This window comes from Mesoplodon densirostris, chromosome 8 (genome assembly GCF_025265405.1).
Source record: "Mesoplodon densirostris isolate mMesDen1 chromosome 8, mMesDen1 primary haplotype, whole genome shotgun sequence".
Taxonomy (NCBI): domain Eukaryota; kingdom Metazoa; phylum Chordata; class Mammalia; order Artiodactyla; family Ziphiidae; genus Mesoplodon; species Mesoplodon densirostris.
This window is the reverse complement of record NC_082668.1, coordinates 58,159,795-58,177,711: the sequence shown is the minus strand read 5'-3', so window position 1 is coordinate 58,177,711 and position 17,917 is coordinate 58,159,795.

The following is a 17,917-nucleotide window of genomic DNA, read 5'->3' as shown; positions in this document are numbered from 1 at the left end:
CAAAATCTTTTAAGTTTCATTAGGTCCCAACTGTTTATTTTTGTCTTTATTTCCATTTCTCTAGGAGGTGGGTCTAAAAGGATCTTGCTGTGATTTATGTCATAGAGTGTTCTGCCTGTGTTTTCCCCTAAGACTTTTATAGTGTCTGGCCTTACATTTAGCTCTTTAATCCATTTTGAGTTTATTTTTGTGTATGGTGTTAGGGAGTGTTCTAATTTCATTCTTTTACATGCAGCTGTCCATTTTTCCCAGCACCACTCACTGAAGAGGCTGTCTTTTTTCCATTATATATTCTTGCCTCCTTTATTAAAGATAAGGTGACCATATGTGTGTCGGTTTATCTCTGGGCTTTCTATCCTGTTCCATTGATCTATATTTCTGTTTTTGTACCAGTACTATACTGTCTGGATTACTGTAGCTTGGTAGTATAGTCTGAGGTCAGGGAACCTGATTCCTCCAGCCCTGTTTCTCTTTCTTAAGTTTGCTTTGGCTACTCAGGGTCTTTTGTGTTTCCATACAAATTGTGAAATTTTTTGTTCTAGTTCTGTTGAAAATGCCATTGGTAGTTTGATAGGGATTGCATTGAATCTGTAGATTGCTTTGGGTAGTGTAGTCATTTTCACAATGTTGATTCTTCCAATCCAAGGACATGGTATATCTCTCCACCTTTAATTTCTTTCATCAGTGTCTTATAGTTTTCTGCATACAGACAGGTCTTTTGTCTCCTTAGGTAGGTTTATTCCTGGGTATTTTATTCTTTTTGTTGCAGTGGTAAATGGGACTGGTTCCTTAGTTTCTCTTTCAGATTTTTCATCATTAATGTATAGGAATGTAAGAGATTTCTGTGCATTAATTTTGTATCCTGCTACTTTACCAAATTCATTGATTAGTTCTAGTAGAGTAGAGCTCTTAGCTCTTCCGGGTAGAGTCTTTAGGATTCTCTATGTATAGGATCATGTCATATGCACACAGTGACAGTTTTACCTCTTCTTTTCCGATTTGGATTTCTTTTATTTCTTTTTCTTCTCTGATTGCTGTGGGTAAAACTTCCCTTGATCATTACGTAGTATCCTTCTTTGTCTCTTGTAATAGTCTTTATTTTAAAGTCTATTTTGTCTGATATGAGAATTGCTACTCCAGTTTTTTTTTTAATAGATTCATTTTTTTAATTTTCATTTATTTTTGGCTATGTTGAGTCTTTCTTGCTGTGTGCGGGCTTTCTCTAGTTGCAGCAAGCGGGGGCTACACTTCATTGCAGTGCATGGGCTTCTCATTGCGGTGGCTTCTCTTGTTGTGGAGCACAGGCTCTAGGTGTGCCGACCTCAGTAGTTGTGGCACGAGGGCTCAGCAGTTGTGGCTCGTGGGCTCCAGAGCACAAGCTCAGTAGTTGTGGTGCACAGGCTTAGTTGCTCCGTGGCATGTGGGATCTTCCCAGACCAGGGCTCGAACCCATGTGCCCTGCATTGGCAGGCAGATTCCCCACCACTGTGCCACCAGGGAAGCCCCTCCAGCTTTCTTTTGATTTCCATTTGCATGGAATATCTTTTCCCATCCTCTCACTTTCAGTCTGTATGTGTCCCTAGGTCTGAAGTGGATCTCTTGTAGGCAGCATATATACTAGTCTTGTTTATGTATCCATTCAGCCAGTCTATGTCTTTTGGTTGGAGCATTTAATCCATTTACATTAAGGTAATTATTGATATGTATGTTCCTATTACCATTTTCTTAATTGTTTTGGGTTTGTTTTTGTAGGTCTTTTCCTTCTCTTGTGTTTCCTGCCTAGAGAAGTTCCTTTAGCATTTGTTGTAAAGCTGGTTTGGTGGTGCTGAATTCTCTTAACTTTTGCTTGTCTGTAAAGGTTTTAATTTCTCCATTGAATCTGAATGAGATCCTTGCTGGGTAGAGGAATCTTGGTTGTAGGTTTTTCCCTTTCATCACTTTAAATATGTCCTGCCACTCCCTTCTGGCTTGTAGAGTTTCTGCTGAAAGATCAGCTGTTAACCTTATGGGGATTCCCTTGTATGTTATTTGTTGTTTTTCCCTTGCTGCTTTTAATATTTTTTCTTTGTATTTAATTTCTGATAGTTTGATTAATATGTGTCTTGGCGTGTTTCTCCTTGGATTTATCCTGTATGGGACTCTGTGTTTCCTGGACTCGACTGACTATTTCCTTTCCCATGTTAGGGAAGTTTTCAACTATAATCTCTTCAAATATTTTCTCAGACCCTTTCTTTTTCTCTTCTTCTTTGGGACTCCAATAATTCAAATGTTGGTGCATTTAATATTGCCCCAGAGGTCTCTGAGACTGTCCTCAATTCTTTTCATTCTTTTTTCTTTTTTCTGCTCTGCAGTAGTTATTTCCACTATTTTATCTTCCAGGTCACTTATCCATTCTTCTGCCTCAGTTATTCTGCTATTGATTCCTTCTAGAGAATTTTTCATTCCATTTATTGTGTTGTTCATCATTGTTTGTTTGCTCTTTAGCTCTTCTAGGTCCTTGCTAAACATTTCTTGTATTTTCTCCATTCTATTTCCAAGATTTTGGATCATCTTTATTATCATTATTCTGAATTCTTTTTCAGGTAGACTGCCTATTTCTCTTCATTTGTTTGGTCTGGTGGGTTTTTACCTTGCTCCTTCATCTGCTGCATATTTCTCTGTCTTCTCATTTTGCTTAACTTACTGTGTTTGGGGTCTCCTTTTCACAGGCTGCAGGTTCGTAGTGCCTGCTGGTTTTGGTGTCTGCCCCCAGTGAGTAAGGTTGGTTCAGTGGCTTGTGTAGGCTTCCTCATGGAGGGGACTGGTGCCTGTGTTCTGGTGGATGAGGCTGGATCTTGTCTTTCTGGTGGGCAGGACTGTGTCCAGTTGTGTTTTGTGGTGTTTTTCAACTTATTATGATTTTAGGCAGCCTCTCTGCTAATGGGTGGGGTTATGTTCCTGTCTTGATAGTTGTTTGGCATGGGGTGTCCAGCATTGTAGCTTGCTGGTCACTGAGTGGGGCTGGGTCTTAGCATTGAGACGGAGGTCTCTGGGAGAGATCTTGCTGATTGATATTTCCTGGGGCCGGGAGGTCTCTGGTGGTCCAGTGTCCTGAACTTCGCTCTCCCACCTCACAGGCTCAGGCCTGACACCCATCCGGAGCACCCAGACCCTGTCAGCCACACAGTATGGGAGCATCTATAGACCTCAACCCTCATGCCGATCTTTCCACTTGGATTCCACTCCAGGGGCACAAAGCAAACAAACTGGGCTCTCACAGAGTGCAGTAACTTGTGGTGCATCACACAGTCAACATTCATGTTTCCTGCAGAGGTTCATCTCGGTCATGGCACCACCGTGTGAAGATTCCCTCAAGATACTCAGTCTTGGTCAGACAGGCTGGGACCTGGGACCTGGGACCTTTTGCTGCAGTGCTTGCATGTGGACCTAGAAATCCAATTTTTTAAAGAATGTCCACTGGCTATTTTAAGGAAAAAATCATATTTGCAAATTTCCTTGTAGCACAGTGGCCGCATGACACAGTTCTGGCCAATGATTTGCAGATACAAGTGTCAAGAAGAGGATGGAATTGTTCTCCAATAAAAATATAAAAACCCCCAAAAGTATGAAAGTATGGTTCTTTGCCTTTGGCCCTTTTTCCCATGATCCCTGCCTGGAGCACAGATATTAATGCCTGGAGGTGGCAGAGCCATCTGAAGGCCATGGGGTGAATGCCACCCACTAAGAATGATGGAGTGGGAGGCAGATGAAATCTGAGACTCAGACGCCATCATGGAGCTGCAGCAACTGTCCTAGATCGTCAACTTCTGGACTTTCTGACGTGTGAGAAAAATAAACTCTTTTGTTTTAAGGCACTTTTTTGTGTGTTTTCTGTTACACGAGCTGAAAGCAACTCCAACGCCTATGGTACCCACGTCCCTGGATGCAGAGTGTCTATTTACAGACATACCTATTTGTGTGAGTATGCCTGTCTCTATGACTTCTACAGATTGAAACACAACTTCTCACATGGTTCAAGCAACACAATGAACCTCTCTGGAAACCTGAATGAAGATGTCCCTGTTTCTAAGCAGGTGAGGTTGGTTTATTCCCCAAGTTGGCTTCTTTAGGTAATACGTGCATTATTCAAAGAAAAGTAGCCACATCTATTGTCATGTTTCATAAGTGCCATCACAGTGAAGAAAGGGGCACTTCAGCTATGACGAACTATTTGTAAGAGAGAAAGATAATCATTACTGTGGCAAGCTGCCTCAGATTTTCCAATAACAAATCCACCCATAGAGACATAGTCTAAAATAAGAACATATTTCTGGAGCTACCTTCTATGCAGTTGCCAAGCCCTCCCTGGTTCAGAGGGTATTAGGACATGTTCTTGTAATTTTAGAACCAACTCATTATCACCTGACGGAAAAGCATCTTGATACCTCATGGAATCATGTCCTCATGATTGAATCCCTGGTTGTTGCTCAAATCTTCCACGACTCCCTCCTTAATGACTTTTTTCACTTGGGACAGAGCAAACCAAATCTCATTTTTTTACTTCCCAGTGGCCCCTTCTTCTCAGCCTCCTTTTCTAGTATTTCCTCCCATTTTGACCTCTAAATGGACATACCTCTAACTTTGTCCTCAAACTCCTTTTCTTCTCTAACTTTGATCATTCCTCAAGGGATCTCATTTAGTCCCCCCAGCTTTAAATACTGTGCTTAATGATTCCCATTTCTCCACATCCACTCCCATACCTCCAGTCCTGACTTCTTTCCTGAACTCACACACTCAACTTACCAGTGAATATCACCACTTGGATGTCTGAGAGCAACTCACACAGAACACACATAATGGAGCTCATGATTCTCCTATGTCGTCCACAGCCCATTCTCCCCTCAGTGTCCCCATCTCCATTAAGGCATCACACTGCCCTAGACCAGAAGCCCAGGAGTCCTCCTAAAATCCTTTCTTTTTCTCACATTTGAAAACCAATCCATCAGCCAAACTAGTTGGCAACACCTTCTTAATCTATCCAGCATCAAACCACTTCCCATCCTCTTCCTTAGTGCCAAGCTGCCATCATTTCTCACCTGGGCTACTGTACCTGTCTCCTACCTGGTTTTCCTGTCTTCACTTTTGGTTGCTTCTATGTGTGCTCCAAAGAAAATCCAGGATAATCTTTAGGAAAGAAAAATATACTTCCCTCCTTAAAATGCTCTCATGGTTTCCATCATAGCATAAAATTTAAAGATTCTGCTGGTTGGACTTTTGCTTCCTCTCCTTCTGACCATTCTCTATTCATTCCTGTAGCCCATAACCCAGACACATTGGCCCCTTTCTTGTTCCTCAAGGATATACCTTCTCAAGGCCCTTGTACTACTGTTCATTAGGTATCCACCATACAACTTGCATTCTCAGTTCATTAACCTCAAAGGCCTTCCCAAACCAATCTGTTCAGCACAGTTGCAATCACTCTGTCCCCTTGAGGTTTTTTTGTTGTTTGTTTCTTTGTAACACTTAGAAAAGATCAATACTTCACATTCTAGTGTATGTCGGTTTATTTGTTTACTTTCCTCTCCTCTAGTATCATCTAAATAGTTTATCTTGTTCAGTGTTATACACCCAGTACCTAGTATATTGCCTGGAAAAACAGTAAATGTTCAATAAATATTTGCTAAACAAGTGAATAGATTATGGAGTCTACACGTGTAAATTTTTTCCTAGTTAAATTTTCTTGATCTCGGACCACAATCCTGATGAAGAGCCTTTTCCATGCAATGGGAGACAGATGGATAGAAAAGCCCATATTTCCACATTGGTTTGAATTTCTGAATTATCTTCCCTGTGCTCAGTAAAGTTAATTTGGGTAATTTGTGAAACCCTAAAACTCATGTGGGCAATGGTAAATAGCTGAAAAATTCTTTCCACTTTACAGACAAATTACAGACATTCCACTGTACCACCCCCAAAAGTTATCAAGAATAGAAAAAGTTCTATACTGTCTAAACTTTTTAAATTCTCAAGTGAAGGGCTTTTTTTTTTAGAGTAGGAAAAAATAAAAGTTAATAGATTGATAGAAATAATATGAAAAAAATCATAAGGGAGTCACTAAAGAAAAAATAAAATCTATGACATCTCCTGTTTGGAGAAGCTTAGGTTAATAAAAAGAAAATGCATTCAATTTGAAAGCATTACATTCTAGAAGAGTAATAAAATTAGTACAATCACTTCTGTACATAGTTTAGGAAATAAAACAGGCATCTAATGGTATTAGCCTATAGTAGTCCAGCCTTCTTGAAGATGCAGGGAAGAATTTGATAACCTCTTTTTACCAAATTTTACAAGCAGATAAACAAGTGTGTGTGTGTGTGTGTGTGTGTGTGTATATGTTTTATATGTATGAGTGCAGACAGAGAGTAATTTCATGTGGGCTTATATTTAACAGTTACTCTAAAGAGTTTTACAAGAATTCAGGAGAATTTGAACGTGTGAACAAGATATAATTCTCTTCTCAAATGCTATTGACCTTTGAAATAAAAAAAATACTTAATTACTCATTAATATTTCCTGCAGTATAAGATCCTAAATATTTAATGTCAGGAGAGTTATCCAGTTAAACTATAAATATAGCTTTGTGTTATCTTGATTAATTATGCATCTACTGTTGCAAAGGAACTTTTTGAAATATGTATCCACAGTTGACATAAAAATAATAACATGTTTATAAGCTTATAAAATTTTCTAGCAGTTTCTTCTATTATCTTTTATAAGTGTTCATTTATTATGGTTGGGCATTGACCATTAACAACTTGCTCATCACATTCAGGAGATTTGACAGAATTTATTTTTCATCCTGTCTCATCTCATTCTTCTCAAAAGAATGGAGTGATAGCTGAAAGAGAACATTCCAAACGAAGTTGAAAAGCAAATGGTGTTTTTAGATTCTTCGTTTACGGCATAAACTAAAAGGAAAGTTGCAAGAACATGCTTGACCAATGGAAAACAGACTATATTCTTTCTACCAGCATCTCCAAAGGTTTTCTACTGTTTCTAGACATTTCAAACAGATCAACAAAGCCTGAAGGCACTTGTTTTGAAATATATTTCATTTACCACTATCATACATTAAAAAAATGCAGTACATACATTTGACCAGTATTATCTACCCCCAATTTCACAGAAACAGGCAGAAATTGATGATACTAAGTAAAAAGTACTTCACAAGGGCTTCCCTGGTGGTGCAGTGGTTGAGAGCCTGCCTGCCGATGCAGGGGATGTGGGTTCGTGCCCCGGTCCGGGAAGATCCCACATGCCGCGGAGTGGCTGGACCCGTGAGCCATGGCCGCTGAGCCTGCGCGTCCGGAGCCTGTGCTCCGCAACGGGAGAGGCCACAACAGTGAGAGGCCCGCATACCGCAAAAAAAAAAAAAAAAAAAGTACTTAACGAACTATATCACACTATTAATGTGTGTGTACGTACACATACACACACACACACACACACACACACACACACACACTTTTAAAATAGTAAAATGATCAAAAGGCAAAACCAAAATTTTCAAAGAGTGATTTCTCTCAGAGAAAAAAGAAAAGTTCACTGGATACCCTGGCAATTTGCCACTGGAAATTTTACATTTAGAAATTTAATTACAAACTTAGATAAGTGGATTATAATGAAAGATATCTGTAGCAAGGGAGCCCAGACAGAGGCATCATGAATGCATTAAAGAAAACACCAGAGAGAGAACTTTCCATCAGCAGAAAGACTTTAATTAAACAGCAGTAGGATGTATCTCTTCTGTGAAATGATATTTCTGTTACCCGCAGTTCATTAAAACTATTTACTATATATTTTTTGAAACCATCCACTCTAGAAGGTATGTTTAAACTGTTCACTCTCAGTTATGAGGGCAGAAAACTGTGGGTATGGAGAAGCAAAAAGATCCATTGGTAAAATGTCGGAATGAAAAACCATCTCTTTGCATTTTGTCCTTGGTCAATTGAGCCTGAAGTGGTTCCACACTGCATGGGGACCCATGGGCTTCAGGAGAAGGCAAATGAGCCAGCAGTGACCACCAAAGCATCCAGTGAATGTTAGCAGTGGTTCATTAGGGACAACCAAGAGGATGGCTGAGATCAGTGTTAATAACATCACTTGTCCACACTTTTATTTTTGGCATGAATTCAAGTATTTACTTGGAGTACTAGGTTGTTAAAGACATGCATTTTCTTTTTTTTTTTTTTTAATTTTTCATTGCAAAGAAGGTCATTTCCAGAACGCTGTACATATTATTAACATTTTTTTTCTTTTCCTTTTTGATGTTGGGGGTAGGAGTTTATCAATTAATCAATTCATTTTCTTCGCTGTGTTGGGTCCTCGCGTCTGCGCGAGGGCCCTCTCCAGCTGTGGCAAGCGGGGGCCACTCCGCACCGCGGTGCGCGGGCCTCCCGGTGCGCGGGCCTCCCACCATCGCAGTCCCTCCCGCTGCAGAGCACAGGCTCCAGACTCGCAGGCCCAGCAGCCGCGGCCCACGGGCCCAGCCGCCCCACGGCACGTGGGATCCTCCCAGACCAGGGCTCGAACCTGCGTCCCCCGAATCAGCAGGTAGACTCCCAACCACTGCGCCACCAGGGAAGCCCAAAGACGCATTTTCAAAAGCCTCAACAATACTCCTGTGGCTTCTGCAGTGTCCAACCAAAAGTTTTTTCCTCGAGGTCAGGGGTCATATTTTCTTCATTTTGTATTCCTAGCTTGTAGCCCAATATCTAGACCCAGTAGGTATACAGCAAATGTCAAATAAATGAAGGGATGCATGAAGTGAACAGGTACAACAGGATGCATTCTATTCTAATAAAATTATAATGAACAAAAAAAATTGGGCTCAGAAAGCCAGTAACCTCAAACACAGACAAAAAAATTATTCTAATTATGCTTCCCCCCAACCAATGCAAAATTCTATTCTTCCTGACTTTCTTAGATATCTAATGTTTACTCTTCACCCTATCAACATTACACCTTTTCTAACACACACTTTCCAGACTGTTGCCAATTCCACAGTTGGAATGAGGTACAATGGTGGAGGATCTCTATGGCCCCAAGGAGGGAAACTTTTCTGAGTGTAATAGTACATGGAAAACAAAATGCCAAGTACATATTTTAATAAAAAAAGTAAACATTAATTAAAGAATAGGTAAAGTTCTTAAAATAAAATGATTCATATCTCTTGGACTAGCAGTCTTGTTGAACTGTCAGATGCCTTATAATTTCTAGAAATAATGACTCACTTTTCCAGAGTTAAGAATGAATTTCAGGAAGCCTTCAAAGGACCTGGACCTTTAATATACTTTAATATAATATGTTTTAGTACAGTATATTTTATTAAAACTCAAAATATAACTTCCGACACTTCTGCTATATTTTCTATATCAGAGCATCAGATATTAACAGCAACACAGACATGACCTCTTGTCAGTTAGGGGAGGAGGAATACTGCTTAGAAATCTGAAGGTCCGGAAGAGACGTCTGTGGGAACAAAAGTTACAGTCTGAGAGAGAGAAACCTCTTAAAATCATTCAAATGAAAATGATACAATCTAAATGCATTAATTCAAACACAAGGTGAGCTTATGAAAAACTAGGTAAATGACAAGAATGAGACTAAAACAGGCATTCTCACAAATGTCTAAAAAAGAAATCTCTTTCTGCCCTGTTGGCTACATCACTGGAAAAGTGACACTCACACCCACTCCACAGGTATTTATAATATTTTAGGGGAAGCAGAGGTAAAGTTCATCATCCAAGCTGATCAAATCATATTCAGGTAGAACTGTATATTAATAAGACAAGAAGTAACATAATATGTCACCTGTGGGTCATCTGTATCACTTTGTTCTGCGACCACAGGTGTACTTTAATCCACCACCTACTTTAGAACTTCCCACTGTCACAGGGTGTGGGTGCTGACTAAGCCAAGGGGAGATGATTCACTCCAACAAACCTTTGCCATTGTTTTAAAAAAGTAGACTGATATTTACAGGGATCAATAGTCTTACGAGAAGAACACCGCTTTAAACTGCTGATGTCAGCTTCCAGTGATGATATCAGTTCTCAACTGATGATGTCATAGTCCCTTGACAGTTTCCAATACATGCCACTGGTTTTCTATACACCTGCTCCTCCTCTTCCTCTAGAGAAACTTTTCTTGCATATTCTAGCTCACAAACACAAGAGGAAATGGATGTTGAAGTCAATGCTGAAACATGTAAAAGAATATTGATAGCACTGACACAAACAATTAAAGGGTCAGTGAATTAAAAGTATGCTAGAAGAGATTTCTCTAACTCAAAGTTTCTCAAATATTCTTAGCAGTAATTCGATATTTTCAGTGACAGGGAATTAATTCAATGCCCTACAAAGCAACCCATTCCATTTTGGGATAGCGCCAATTACTAGGACATGTGCCTCAACCCAGAATAGCTGTTCTCCTTTCTTTATCTAAAGGTTTTGATCTTAACTCTTCCCTTTGCAGTTATAGCTAAAGGATATCTCATCTGTCTTCCACAGGACAAAACTTCAGTTTTCCTCTTTTCTAGGCTAAATATGTCCAGCTCTTTCAACTATTCCCCATTATTCTTGGTTTCCACATCCTTCACCTATATGACCCCTCTCTCCAGACATTCCTCCAAAAGGTGAAGGTCAGTTCTCTGGAGAAGGACAGGGCTGTGAGCCATCAGTGCTCAGAATCACAGTAGCTGGCCAGGTAAAGGGGATTTGGATGGGGCAACAACTGGCCCAGAAATAATCCTAAATACAGGGAGGAAAAAAAAAATTGTGCACAGAAGTATTCATATCAGGGATTATTATTAACATTAATTAGAAACATGGTTAATGTTAATTAGGAAGACAGTAACCTAAATGTCTACTCTAAAGAAATGATTAACTTTGCTATATCTACTCAAAGGAGTACTGTGTAGCCATATCACGCCGTTACAAAGAGTACAAAAATATGGAAAATGTGCATATGTTAAGTTTTTTTAAACTTCAATATTTATTATATTTGACTAAAATGAGGGAAAAATTTATGCATGACATTTTTTTGGAAAAAAAAGTATACAAAGAATGTTAGTTGTATTTAAGTGGCAGAAATAGGAAAGATTTTATTCTTCTTTGTCTCATTACTCAAGCTTAAAAAAATTTAATTAGGATATGCAATTCAGACTACCTTCATTTTACAGGTCTTTGAAAGAAAACCTGGAGAATACTCTGTGCGTACCCACCAAATGTGGCACAACTTGGAGCATATATTGAGTGCTTAGTAAGCATCTGGTGCCTGTTGGAAGAAGCCAAGTCAGTCAAGCCATTTTACTGCACTGTGTGGATTTTGGCAATTTGTCAGTGAAACTATGTTTTTCCCAGGAAGAAAAATAATCTGCTGCAAAAGAAACGTTAATGACTATTTTTATTTGTTTTTTTTTTTTTTTTTTTGCGGTATGCGGGCCTCTCACTGTTGTGGCCTCCCCCGTTGCGGAGCACAGGCTCCGGACGCGCAGGCTCCGGACGCGCAGGCTCAGCGGCCATGGCTCACGGGCCCTGCCGCTCCGCGGCATATGGGATCCTCCCAGACCGGGGCACGAACCCGTATCCCCTGCATCGGCAGGCGGACTCTCAACCACTTGCGCCACCAGGGAGGCCCATAATGACTATTTTTAAAACAGTGTTGTCTCCCTGCATAGCCATTCTTCTTCAAGTAGCAAAGCATGGGTGCACTTCTCCCCTCCTCTGTGCTCCACAAAGAGCATCTAAACACAGAGTTAGCATCAACTTTTTAATGGAAATGCCTGGAGCAAGACAGGAAGCAGACCCTTGGGTTTTATGGTCCCACAGAAATAATCAAGGCTTGTTGCAGGATAACTTTTATACCTCTTATCATGAAAATTAAAATAAATGTAAATGATTTGCCTCTTTCATGAAGGTAATCTCAGTTTGATTTATTTGTGTCGAAGCTGATCCCAGGCTCAATAATGAAAGCTTAAAATCAAACAGAGATCAAAATGTCTACCTCTTCTGCTTTCCTTTCCCATTCTTCATAGTTGCAGCCAGCCATGGGACCCCCTTCCTAGTCCCCTAAGCCAACCCAAATACATTGTAATATCCTCTTCTCCCAACATTCTCTGCTCCAGTTGGCTGGCCATTCAGAGAACTGAGGCCAAATTCTACCAGTGTTAGTCACTTCCCCCAGCCAGCTACCAGCTGATTTCATTTAATATTATATGAATTCTAGCACAAAAGCATCTGGGTGGTCCCCTGAACGCTGTTAAAATCTGACACACACGTAACTCCGTGATGTTATGTCTCAGCAACACAGTGAACAGAATCCCATGGTTCTACTCCTACTTTAACATGATATTTCATAGCAAATATTGCCATCATAAAATATTTAATAAATACCAGAATGCAGAGACAAAGGAGAGTGCTGGGCTCAGGTGAAACCAAGAAGGGGTGCATATGGCCCCTCCTTCTAGGATGTTCACCAAGGAATTGCAATTACTGGACATATAATAACTAAAAATTTAATTAACTAAACAAAGTAGCTTACGGAAGTAGCAATTTCCCATTACAGACCCTGAGCATTCTAAGTGTCCCTAGAATGACTTCAAGGAGGAGAATTTGACAGATAGGTAGATATTAAACAAGGTTGAAACATGTGACAATACATGGAATTTCAAGCAAGCGAATGGCATGAAGTCAAGTACTGGTATTGGGGATAAAGCTTTAGAAGACTGACCACAAGGTAAACGGTCTGAAATGTGAAAGCTTCTGATTTTACTCAATAGGAAACGGTGAAGCGATCAAGTGTTTCTCCAACAGAAGACAATTTAAAACTGTACTTTAGGATATAACTGACAGCAACATATAGGGCAGATGAAAGAAGACAGACTCAAGTAGAAGACTAGGGCAGTAACTTACACGTGAAGACCTGCTGGAGATATAGAGTGACCCCTGTGGAAATAGAAAAATGGAAAGGCAGCAAGAGATGAGACAAAGAAAGTGCAGACTAGAAGAAAAAAAGAAATAGTCAAAGATAACAATGAGGTCTCAAGATGAGAAATAGAGTTGGAAGGAGAAGTTGGTTAAGGAAAGTGATGACAAGCTTTGCTTTGTCACACGTTTAACATAATGAAGTAACATTCAAGTAACAGTATCTATTGGAGAGCTGGAGAAATGGAATTGAGAGGGGTCAAAGTTAGAGAGATGATTTAGAAAATCAGGCTCATTAAAGTTGGTAGTTAAGTCCATGAAAGTAGAAAATCAGGCCAGCTCTCAAAGTGAGAGAATGCAGTACAGAAAAAGCAGGAAGCTAAGGGCTAAGCCTAGTAGTCTGCTCATACTTTGGAGGAAGAAGCAGTTTTTACTCATGTTGTCCCTTCTGGGTAAAATTCTCTTTTCTACTTGATGGCTTTATGAACTTTTCTGCAGCACAAAGGGCTAGAACAAATGGCACCTCATCTCTGGGATCTTCTCCAGCACATCTGGGCAGAATCACTCACTCCCTAATTTATGATCCCAAAGTATGCTGTACAATAATCCTTTATACATCTCTTTCATCCATTAGACTGTGAACTCCACCATGATATTCTGCCTTCATGTTTTATATTCCTAGCACAGTGCCTAGCACAGAGAGACAATTAATCAATGCTTAGTAAATGTTCACTGTCTAGCAAAGTTGAGGAAAAATGACCTGACAGGTAGGAGGAGACATAAAGCAGCAAAATTCTGTGGAATAATAGTAATAATACCTGGACCTAATTTAGATGATGGGATTTTGGACATTGAGCTGATTCTGTAAGATGAGACTTTGGGGGACCAAGATAGGGGGTAATGCATTTTGCATGTGGGGACATAGGTAAGACTGTGGAAGCCAGCCTCCAAAATGGTCTCCTACAATTCTCACCTCCTGGTATTCACACCTTGAATAGTCCCCCTCCCACACTAAATAGGAAATTGTGAATGTGAAGGAGGGCAACCTCCTCGGCTAGGCCATAAAAGAGATTGCAGCTTTTGCCTTACTCTCTCTTGATCATTCATCTGGGGAACACCAAGTGCCATGTCATGAGGACATTCCAGAAACCCTACTGAGAATCCAGGTGGCAAGGAACTGAGTCCTCCTGCCAACAATCAGCACCAATGTACAGTAAGTCCCCTACATACAAATGAGTTCTGTTCTGAGAGCACATACATAAGTCCAATTTGTTTGTAAGTCCAACGAAGTTAGCCTAGGTACCCAACTAACACAATCAGTTATATAGTACTGTACTGTGATAGGTTTATAACACTTTTCACACAAATAATACATAAAAAAGCACAAAATTTATTAAAAAAAGCATTTTTAATCTTACAGTACAATAGTACAGTACAGCAGCTGGCATACAGGGGCACGTTCGCATCATTGATAGTTCGCAGCTTGAAGGTTCATATGTAGAGAACTTACTGTACCAGGCATGTGTGTAAGTCCCCTTGGAAGCTACTCATCCAGCCCCCTTCAAGCCTTCAGATGACTAAAGCCCCAGCTGATGTCCTGACTGCAACCTCATGAAAGACCCTGGGCCAGATTCCTGAGTTACACAGACTGTGTGAGATAACAAATATTAATAGTTGTTTTAAACTTACTAAATTTTGGAGAAATTTGTTACACAACAATAAATGGTTAATACAGTTAGGTTCTATTTTTCTAGATCTCTCCCCCAAAAGAACGAAGAAAAGGGAAAGTCAACGGCAATGACTTTTATAGAAGAGACACTTTATTATTCTGCTGATGGATCAAAGACTGCAAAGTAGAGTGAACCTGACTCAAAACTAGAAGTCCTCATTCTGTTACTGGCTTACTCTGTGACTCTGGTCAAGTCCCTTCATCTTTCTGAACCTCCCTTTCCACCTGTCCTGCAAAATGAGAATAATAAAACCTAATGAACAGGTTTATTGTGGGGTTGTCTTCAATGAGATAAAATTCCTTGAGCACCTGTCCTCATAAGATCTAACACAAAACAGATGCTCAATAAATGAGTTGAATAAAAATCTAAAGACAATTCAACGAGAAACCAGATTAACAGGCTGAGAGAAAAGTGGAAAAAAACATTATAGGAGATGAACCACAAAATAATGGGGTTCTAAAATTAGACTTCTGTCTCCCACAAAACATTTCTATGCCAAGTCTTGCCTCCTACATGTGTCAGAACAGGTCCATCTCACTTCTCTGGTAAATCCCTCTCATGCTACCCAAATCATTAACCTTTGGGCACATCTCCTAATTCAAAATAATTTCATTCTCTCAAAACATATTTAGTGAATGTCCACTGTATACAAGTATTGTTCTTGGTGCTAGGGATACAGCAGTAAACAAAATAAACTTAAAGCAGATAAGGTGAGTTATGGGGATATCTGGAAAACAGTGTTCTAGGCAAAAGGAACAGTAAGTGCTAAACTCCTGAGCCATGGAAGCCAGTGAAGTTGGAATGAAGTAAGAAAGAGGAGAAATAGAGGAAATGATGCTAGAAAAGCAACAGAGTGAGTACAGGACCTCAACAGAATACTATAATCAATGTGGCTTTTACTATGAGTGGAGTGGGAATACACTGGAGTGTTTTGAACAGAAGAATGTCACAATGTGACTTACATTTTAGCAGGATCTCTCTAGTGGTTGTGCTGGGAATAGGCTGCAGGAGGGAAAACTAGAGAAAGAGGGGAACTGGATATGAGGCAGTTATGAGCAAAGGTGGTAAGAATTAGCCAAGTTCTAGAAATATCCTGAAGGCGGTACCAACGAGATTTGCTGGTGGATTAGATGTGAGTAATGGAGAAGAATCAAGGATGACTCCAAGATTTTGGACATGAGCAACTGAAAGAATGACTTGTGACTAACAGAGACGGAAGGCTGGGAGGTGAGGGGAGCAGATGTGAGGCAGGAGGGATGTCGGAGTTCAGCTTCAGATGTTAAGATTGAAATGCTGGGCCTCCCTGGTGGCGCAGTGGTTGAGAGTCCGCCTGCCGATGCAGGGGATACGGGTTCGTGCCCCGGTCTGGGAGGATCCCATATGCCGCGGAGCGGCTGGGCCCGTGAGCCGTGGCCGCTGGGCCTGCGCGTCCGGAGCCTGTGCTCCGCAACGGGAGAGGCCACAACAGTGAGAGGCCCACATACCGCAAAAAAGAAAAAAAAAAAAAAAAGATTGAAATGCTTATAGAAATGACAATTAGGAAATCATATCCATGAATCTATGGTTCAGGGGAGAGACCTAAGCTAGTGACATTTGGAAAGCATTACAAAAAGTGTGAGGTTGGATGACGTCACCAAGGTAACGGGAGTGCGGAGTGGAGAACAGGGATGGCACCAGGTCCACCATCAACAATAACGTACTCCCTCCACTCACACCTCCAACTCTTCTATGTTCTCTCTCATCCTACTTCCCTGGCCTCCCAAGGTCCTGCCCTCCACTCCTCAAATACAGCATGAGGCATCTTCTCCAATCCACTCCAGTATTAAACTGGGCTCCATACTGAACTCCTCCAGTTCCAGTTTCCGGCATGATTTGGTTTCTCTCACTTGTCTCTTCATCCACTGATCAACAATGGGAGAACTGATGGTCGATCCCTGTCGTCATTTCCAACACGGTTCAACTAATGTGCTGGAATTCTCCCTTCCCTTCTTTCCTGACACGTTTAGTTCTGGGCTTCTCTTTTGGGGTCATACCACTCCTTTTAAGAAAACTACCAAACAGTTTGTAAGAAAGCTGTTTCCAAGGAACACTAAAAATCTCCTGTGGCTGCATATACTTGATCACTCAGTCTTCTCTCTCGGATGCCACCCATAGGCAGGTTTGCATTCACAACCACCCCAACCTTCCAATCAGTCCCTTTCTTTCTCATTTTACTTGGTGACTGCCACTCACCCTTCCTTCAAGATCACCTCTAGGGACTTTGTAAATTCTTTTTTCCATGGATATGGTTGCACCTTCCTCTGTTGGTTGCTGTAGTGGCCGTCTATTAGCATATCTATACAGTGTTTGTTAAACTTCGCTGACTTTAGTCCATCTTCTGCACCAAATCCAATAATGTAAATGGAGAATTTTTAATTTGAGTTAAAGTGGCTTTTAAAATAGGCCCATGCATAATCCTTATCTCCTGACAAAAATTATACACAAGCATGTGACAGCCTCCTTTCAGACACTTTAAAATAGGTCATGTTTTCTCCTTTTGAAAATGATGAAATCATAGTTCATCAAGATAAAGTGACTTGTCTAAAGCTGTGCTTCATAGTTAGGACTGATGGTTCCTAGTTTAGTAACCTGTTAACACATCACGGTTAAAGAAATAACAAGTTGATTAATAACAGGTGTCAACAGTAAGACACTACTAATTTCAGAGGACATTAGTTTGTTGATATATGTAGCTGAAACTATCTCACATTTCTTCCCATGCATGTGAAAGAAACTGGAATTGTCAGCCCAACCCAAGTTTCCAGGGAGGTCATAAGAATGCAGACTTGAAATTGCATCTCTGCTCCCGTAATTTGTCCTTCCCTGCTGTCACTCCCATTACAGTTCAATTAACAGCAGAAGCTGGGAGCGACTTGATGAACATCTGTCACATCCACCTGGAAATAATTCAATAAGAGCTCACTATGGGACACCCTAAGTTTTGTTTTTTTCCATTTTCACAGTGGGTGGCAAGAGTAATTCAGATAATGGAAGGGGAAAGGATATTCCATCACCTGGAAATATTAGGTCAATTCCCCAGTGTAGCATTCCAACACATATTGAAAAGGAACATAAAAATAATAACACAAATGGATTGGACTCATGAAGCTACATGATCACGATGGCATCACTGTTTTAGATCATATAAATAAAATATAGTGTTAGCAGGAGCTGCTGTCAAAG